Source organism: Micrasema longulum, unplaced genomic scaffold, assembly GCF_059751315.1.
Source record: "Micrasema longulum isolate JH-2025_06_02 unplaced genomic scaffold, ASM5975131v1 h1tg001121l, whole genome shotgun sequence".
Classification (NCBI taxonomy): domain Eukaryota; kingdom Metazoa; phylum Arthropoda; class Insecta; order Trichoptera; family Brachycentridae; genus Micrasema; species Micrasema longulum.
The window spans coordinates 48,501-57,616 of NW_028278309.1; the positions used below are offsets into that span (position 1 = coordinate 48,501).

The 9,116-nt window shown below is 33.0% G+C and overlaps 1 long non-coding RNA gene across 1 annotated transcript; it reads left to right on the plus strand.

Annotated features, from left to right (window-relative positions):
* The first annotated feature begins 392 nt into the window (after window positions 1–392).
* On the plus strand, window positions 393–6,096 carry LOC148276945 (uncharacterized). The gene is made up of 4 exons (XR_015823624.1): window positions 393–850; window positions 1,366–1,428; window positions 1,652–1,741; window positions 5,834–6,096. It is a non-coding gene; the product is annotated as an uncharacterized LOC148276945 (long non-coding RNA).
* The last annotated feature ends 3,020 nt before the right edge of the window (window positions 6,097–9,116 follow it).

Sequence of the window (9,116 nt, forward strand, 5' to 3'; positions counted from 1 at the left end):
GTATTCCTAAGTTCAACTTTATTTTTATTTTGCTTGTTTCTGTAGTCAGGATTAACCAGAAAAGTTTTTTTTTTATTTAACAGCTGACTTCTAGCCGGTTTGTTTTGGAGCGAATTCTGTCGTATAAATTATATTTCTCGCAAGTTTCTAAAACATTTGATTGAAATTAACATAGGCAATTTTATTTTACTAACCATCTTTGTTTTTTGTAAGATAATAAATAACAAATGTTTTATGAAGTATTTCGATTTATTATAATTTTAAGAGTCAGTGGTCATTAAAAATGAACCTTAAATACTTTTTAGGCGAATTTTTTTTTAAAACAAAATGTCTTCCCATTAGAATAACAGAACAGAAGTGTTAGCTGCACCGGGATAAATGCTCGACCAGGCAGTTTTCAGCCAATACAAGACTTTCTAGTCATTCTTCCGATGTCGCACAAGCCACTTGCTAGTAAATCAATACAGTTTGTGGCGCAACTGTCGGCGGCGTGCGCCCAGCCACGCCGTGCCGGCCGGCGTCCTTCTAGACGAACCGCCAATTTATCCGTTTCCATTCGAAATCGCTGTCACACTGCTCTCTGTGTTTTTGCACTTTTTCTTCGAAATACCGAGTTGTTGCGTACCGAATCGTAATTCTACGAAAAAACTACATCGTTTTCCGAAACGATATCCACATTTATTTAAAGAACGGATCAATCGTGTTCAAAGTCCCAAATTTATGAATTTATCCGATGACAAGATTAATCGACGTTGTTTTGTATGCATTAAACACTTCAACGCATTCAACTTTAGCCAATACAATGACATCCAGCTTTTATTGTGCTCTGTGCCTACCATTGGATTGCCAGGTAAATTACATGATATTTCATACATAATTATTTCAAGAATTTGTCTCATGTTGCACCATTATTCGTCCCGTTTGCCTGCCCTGCAAATTTATAACTCATAGGGAAAGCATACTTTTATTAATCTGGACCCATTTTACAATTAAAGTTATTAGTATTTCTGCAAGAAAAATATATGTACGACTTAGGTTAGCTTTCCACTGTAATTGCACCTTATTTATCTGTCTTGTGTCTATACAATTGCAAGTCTGCTTTTGGAATGTGGTGTTTGTGATTTGTCTTACAGTTTTGCTATATCGTTCCATATTTTTTGTCTCAATCGGAGTTTATATTGTTTTTACAGTTGATTAATCGGGTTATAATGTATGTACAAAGTTGGCGTAGTGCCTTTTCCTGCAACTTCCGACATTTTTATTTGGTCATTATTTACAAACAATTACTAGGGTGGCATGGTGTGTATACAATTGTAAGGATGTGTTTTTGAAATGTGGTGTTGGTAATTTGTATTTTTTTTACAGGGTTTAACAAGTCACCATCCAAAGAAAATAGTTTTCATTATTTACTTGGTGAACAGAGTTCGGGTATGTATTTCTATAATTTTCACATTTCCTTACACCCCTTCTTTCAGACTTATGTTCTATCTCAGTTATTATATTATCGTTAATGCTTTCTACACGTCCTAACCATCTCAGCTTATTTTTTTCTATTCGTTCAAGCCTTACTCGATCTTTCAAGGTTTTTCCTGAAATTCTTGCATTATGTTATCTGGTATGATGTTCATTTTATTTTTATTGTGAATTACAGTCGGCGTAGCTGTTACTGAAGAACTCCCCTGTGCACTCCCGGAAGGCGTTGCCAGTTGCAGTGGTACGACTTTCATCCAACCTATTTCTGGTTTGTAGTAATATTTTTTTATTTTTGTAATAAAAATTTACAGACATACATATTTATATATAAGAGAAAGAGAAACATCTTTGTTTCTTTGTTAAAAAGAAAAAAATAAGAAAAAATACATATAAATTCAGGAGAGTTCAGCGTGTGTAAGAGTTAATGGGAGATTTACATCTTGGTTTGCGATCTCAAAAGGCATGAAACAGGGATGTGTAATGTCACTATGGTTGTTTAATCTATACATGGACAACTGTATGAAAGAGATAGAATGTATGGGTATTGGAGCAAAAACTGATAATTTTTCAGTCAGCTGCTTGTTGTATGTTGATGATGCAGTTCTGTTAGCAAGCAGCAACGAGGATTTGCAACAAATAGTCTCTAGAATGTATGATGTATGCCTGGAGAGCCAATTGGCGATGAACCAAACTAAGTCAAAAGTGATGATATTTGAACGTAGTTATACAGAAAGCAGCCAGCCATAGAAAAGTGAAACTGAGATAATAGCCATTTTGTGAAAAGGGTGAATTATAAAATCTACACAACAGTTGGAATGTTTTTGACTAACAAATGATAACAATGAATACATAAGTTTTTTTAAATATTACAAACAAGAATCTTATTATGTATTTGACAAGTTTAAATGATTTTTATAGTACCATAAGATTTTTCTAGTTTTGTGGGTGTTTTCTGCAAATTTACAAATGCCGTTTTTGTGATCGACAAAGACTACAGCGTCTGAGCGTGGGCCATTCCTTTTTTAATTATTAAAAAGTTTATAGCACATTTATATCGTATGACATGACCATGAAAGTGACCCTCTCAGTTGAAACAAATTTCTGACCCATAATTTTCTCCAGCAAATCGGCATATTAAAGCTGTTTGTATTTTCGAAGAACTTAAAATGTATACATACAGTTACTTGTCCGACTCATTGACACATTGTCACATATTACTAATTAATAATGTTTTTAGATATCAACGCTGATGACATATCAGGCCCACTGCGTATTTCTGGTCTGAGTGCACTCCAGCAGAGTAATGTAGTCCAGTAGTCAATGTTAATATTTAGATTTTTCAATCACTTATATGATATTTGAGGAAAATAATTGTATTCTGTGCTTTCCCCGCTATTATGCCCGACCCAGTGATTACGAAAATATTGATGTCCTTCGTTGAATAACTAATTGAATATTTTAACTTTAATATAATAACTCCTATCTAGTGAGGTCCCAATATCACCGGAAAACCCCTTAATTAAGAATATAAACAAATAAGTAAAGAGCCATAAAACATAAAAATAATTTACCATGGAACCTAATGTTTGTCAATTAGGATGTTTGAATATTAAAAAAATAATTTGTTAATTTATTATAATGGGTACCCACAGTAATGGGAAATTAAAATGTTTTAGCTGTTCATTAGGTGTTAATTATTACTCTACAAAAAAAACGTAATTATTATTATACAAACTCTATTCTACAAACTATTCTACAAACAAAACGTAATTGTGGTAAATGAGGTATATCAGCTCGATATTGATCCAAGAATACTTCAGAAAAAGTTTCTTCGATTTCTTCCTTAAGAGTCATATAAACTATCATCACATCACTTAGAAGTTGATCGTTATTGTCTAATTCACTTTCGGAATAGGTTGAGCTGCTAAGTCTCCAAGTTTCTCGGTGAGGTACTATTATTTCTATATCACTTTCACTATCCGTTATCATTTTGAATGATATATTTTGTAAATTTATTCACAATAAAAAGGACGCTTTGCAGAGTTAAATTGTTTGTTAGAGTAACAAAGTAAGATTAAATATATACATATATAAATGTAAAAAATATGTAATTTACCACAGCTGTTTGTAATTTCGGCAACTGTTGTCTATCTCGCTCAATCCATTATGCGTGAACTAGCTATTAGTGAAACGGAATATTTTTCTTGGAAGAAATATCAATTTGTGAGACAGTTGCACAAAAACTTTTTTTATTTTTTATTATATTATTACAACTACCAAGAAATAACATAACTTCTTAGTACATTTACCAGTTATCTTTAAGTTTCAATCTAAATAACTCCCTACAAACATTTGGACATACTCTTAAAATATTGTTGATTAAAAAACTTGCATAAAAAAATTAAAGTGTTTTTAGGCATTACCTAGGAGGTGAAATAATTTATCTAGATGAAACTCACCGACATCAATAAAGGTTTGATGCCGCCCGTCAATTAAAAAATGCGTTTGTAGTGTCTAGAGGCGATTATTGTAATGGTATCTATGCAGGTCTACCAATGAACAAAATGACTCGCCTACAATCTGTATTGAATACCGCAGCGAGACTTATTTTCGGAATCTCTAAGTTCAGTCATATCACTCCACTACTTCAGGAACTACACTGGCTACGTTTTCCACAGAGGGTGGAATACAAACTCTGTTGGCTTATGTATATGTCACTGCACAACTCTGCTGTAAATAAAATAAATATCCTGAAACAGGAAACCCGTGAATTGTACCTTCGGGGTGGTACTGAATATAAAGTTCACGGGTTTGAAATTAAAGGCCATGAAATCGTACAAATGTTTGATGTGCCACATCTTTTGAAGGGATTTAGAAATAATATGCTAGTAAAAGATGTACATTTTATTCAAAATTCTGTATCAAAAATAGCAAAGTGGTCCCATATTGTACAATCATACACATACGATCAAGCAAGAGGGGAAGACTTTTTCCAAATGCACAAATTAACAGATTGTCATATTTTCCCTGATAAACTTAGAAAAATGAAGGTCAAGGTTGGTGTTCAGCAGGACAGTAGGAACTACCATGAAATCTTTGGCAGATACTGTGGATGATATTGACGATGGGGCATCGCAGACTGCTGATCTTGTCTTATTTATAAATAAACTTATCGACAGTTTAAATGGCAGTTCTCTCAATGCTGATAGTATTATTTGTAAATACCGTTGTGGAGTCAGATTAACATCTCCCTACTGGAAATTTTGGCAGGAAGCTATTTCCATCTTAAAATCAGTAAAATTTGTAGATTCCTAAAACCAAAAAATATCAATACCACCTACAGTGCGTAACTGGATTACAACTCTGGAAGCAATATCATATTTGAGTAATAAATTACTTACATGTTATAAATTTACTTTTGTGCTTCCACGTAACCTTAACCAAGACCCCATTGAAAACTTTTTTGGCATGGTAAGAAGTCAGGGTGCACGTAACATTAACCCCTCTAGTTCAAATTTTAAAGATGCTTTTAAGTCGCTTCTCATATCAAACTTATCTCATACTCGCTCCATTGGAGCAAATTGTGAAAATGATGACGGTGAAATTTTAGATTCATTAAAACTTTTTTTAACATCGGACATCGAAGTCACTCCTTACCAACAAGTTCTTCAAGACAGAAAAGTAGTCAATATGTTGCGGTTTGTAAATATATAGCTGGTTATGTGGCAAAACGGGCTCTATCTAAATTTGGATCTTGTTGTGAATGTAGACTGGATCTTAAATCTAAAATACAGTTACCGGGGCATAGTTTAATAACTTCTAGGGCATGTGGTCCAAATACTTTAATCCACCCAACAATCAAAATCCATAAAGTTTTTAATACCATTGTCAATCACTGCAAAAATAATTTACCGATTATTTGCCATAAGTTTCATGTTATGTCGAGTTTGAAGGAAATAGTACTATCTAAATTAAATCCAGCATGTTTATCTTGTCCAGCACATAGAGGCCATCTTTTTGATTTTATTGTTAACTTAGTATTACGATTATGTATTTTTTCTTGGTGTAAACAAATGAACTTTCTATTAACTGGGCGAAAAAAATTAGAGTCTTGCATTGTTGATCCTCTCAAATTACAAGCTAGAAAGTCTTATAATAAAAGACTTAAGAATAAGAAGCGCAGACAATAAAGTAGATACATGCATACCCTTTTCTTCTTACCTGCCATATAAGCACTTCATTTCATTACTTAATAAGCTTATAAGTGCTTCCTTCTTGTTTTATTCCTAAGCAGCAGCCTAGAAATGTCAATGTGAAATAAAATAAATTATCCACCATTAATAATATTCTTTTGTTTCAGAATGGTGATTGTTGATGCCATGGCTCTTAATCTGCACGAAGAAAATATTTTTCATCCAGGAATAGCAGGGATCCAATGCTGATCACAATGCTGCACAATTTTTAAATAATACTCAATTGTTATTTTTGATAATCCAATATACTAACCACACATGTATATAATATTATTTTACAAGTGTCAGTTTTCTTTCTCGATTCTTTCTGACGTATATAATAGAATCGAGCGATTTATTTTAACAGTAAAATAAAACTATTAAAAATGTTTTTAAAAATTTTTATTTATGTATTCCTATTCCATAATAAATTTAATGTGCAATATCAATATAAAATTGTTTTTTTAAATACAGGACAGAAAAATTAAATTGCGTGCTAATACTTGTATTTAATTAAGCAATTTTGTATTGATATTGTACAATAAATATCAATATACGATGCAACGCAGTGATTTGAATTTTCGCGCCATCGTCAAAGCTTCTTGTATGCCACACTAGACAGCGCTGCGATCGACGCCCAAAGTGCTTAGATATAGTACCATAGTTTCCTATCTAAAGATATCTGTAATCTGTGTGCTCGACTGAGGGCAAAAAAACTATCGGACTCCCGGCGGCAACTGAAGCTTCGCGAACTGACCGCTAGGCCGCGTTGCCGACGCTCCAACGTGATTTTCAAACAAACGTTTTATTGTAACAAGTTACGTTCCCTTTTTTTGTGCCTATTTTGCCGAGTCTCAATTTTATGATCAAATAAGCTGCCCCTATAATAAAAACGATTTATTATGACACTTGCGGGGGAAGACATTAGAATATCACGATTTTAGCCACAAATATGTACAAAATTGCGAGGAACCCCTTAAACTACTTTTTTATAAACTGTTTGTTACCTTTTTACTAAGTGTAAAGGATCTTTCCCCTCGTTTTATCTATATGTTTCAATGAAAACGCGGATGCTTACATATTTAAATCATATGTGAATTTCATAAATTCAGTTTCGAAAATGAATTGAAGAAACGAAATTAAAAATTGTTCCGATAATGAGAGAGCGCGCTGTGACTTAATCCGGGACAGCCCGACCCCCTCTCGCTCTCTCCTGCTGCTCGCATGTGCCATCTTGTACCGTGCCCGATCGCGACACGGTACAAATAGATAAATAAAACTTGTCTGTTTTTTAATAAATAAAGTGTGTATAAATCGAGACAAATCGGGTTTTTATTTTGATTACATCCTCTCCGCCGCCTGCCCTTTTGTAGGATATTGCCACTGACCCAGCCTGTGAAGTCTTCAAAAAAATAGTTTCAACTTTTTCAAACAAGCCCAATCCTAATTAATATTTATAATTTATGAGGAAATAAACTTACTGAAACAAAATAAAACAGGTTTTTCTAGCCCGGATTCCAAGCCCTCATGGAAATCCAGGGAATGAAAAATGTTAATCATTTAGCTCAAAGAGCTGTACTAAATGAAATTGAGAATTTTATCAACTACTTAACTGTCGATCTTTTAACAATTCCAAATAATAATATATCTCCAACCTGGTCCCGCAAATTAAAAATCTCCAATATTTTAAAAACAAAACATTGTGCTCTCATTCTACCCAATATCCCATCCCGTCTTCGGTTTGAGACAATTTTGCATCCACCAGGTGTCGAATAAGGATAAGGCATCGCTCTAAGAGGACCCACCTCGCGAGAATTTCTGTGTGTAACTTCCCTATTTCCGATTATTGTTTTAGAGAAGATGTTAACCATATGTTTATTTTTTGTTTGCCCTGCTACCAAATACCTAATTTTTTCGAGGCATTTCTCTTCCTACAAATATTCAACTCATTTGAGCGTGTAGAAATCCTTATAAATATAAAATAAAGAATACATATAAATAACCTTTTACTTGCATCAAAACATAAATAATAGAAATGATTTATTGTGCGCGACTGGAGCCTGCTGTTTGATTGGTGACAGTAGTACGAATGTGGGTGGTGGATTGATGGTGTTGGGGAAGGATTCTCCTTTTTAGTTTTTAAACTTTCTCAAAACTGCCAGTACGTACTTTATACCTCTGTTCGTGTCGCGGATCCAGCGGCCGAGCTCCGTTGGGTATTTTGAGTTTCTCCAAATGAACTTGACTGAAGACACATCACGTGACAAAAATTACACGAAAATAATTATAATAAATAACTGTAAAGACAAAATAAAATGTTTGTCTAAAAAAAATAATTCAGATGTTAAATATTATAGTATTATTTTGTAAGTAAATAATGCGATGTTCATTTTTCAATTCAGCCTAGTTGAATTTATTTTATCCTGATTAAAATGGTTATTTTTGAAGGTAGTTGTAAGATCAGGGAACTATAATAGAGGGAGTATCAAATAGCTAACAATCTTTTCCCCTTACACCCTGACAACTTTGAGGCACGCTTATCTCTCAACAATAATAATAAATGTTGTACACATATCTTACGAAGATATGTGTACAACATTTTAAATTAGTTTTTTTCTGGTACTAACTCCATCAAAAAGTTTATTTTAAAGCACACGTATATCCAAAAAACGATATACGAGTATGTTTAAACAATTGTGAAGTAGTAGGTAATTTGGGTCTTATTTGTATATTACTTTTTATTTATTTATTTTACATAAACGGCATATATTGCCTTTAACATATATTGAACATAAATATGAAAAAAAAAAAATATACATATATAAAAACATAACAAAAAATTATAAAAATTGCATAACTATAACAATAGTAACAAGCAGGTAAATACATAAAAGCAACCAAAAATAATGACGAAATAAATACATAAATATGAAAAAACAAAAAAGGAAAATACATTTTTAAATAAAAAGAAAAGTTTAAGAATAATATTGCGAGAGAAAAAAAGAAATCAGACTCGTTTTATAACTATCAAGTCCAGAACCAAATATATCAGCCTTGTCCTCATACTGATTGCCATATCTATGGAGCCTAGGGATAGGCGAGTGCATGTGATAGTTGGTTCTAGAACTTGCAGAACAAAAAGGAGATCTGTGGCGGGTATGTCGACCAGGTACACGGAAACACACCAACTCCAGCAAATCTGGACAGTCAATTAATGAATTGATCACCTTAAAAAGTAATATTAGGTCAGTTAGGATTCTTCTATCAGAAAGTCTTAAAAGATTTGCTGAAGACAACAATTGATTATAATTAAATAAAGCAGCAGGAATATGAAGTTTAAAATTAATATATTTTAGAAATTTCTTCTGGACGCGCTCGAGTGAATCAGAATGTACACGATAATGGGGCGAC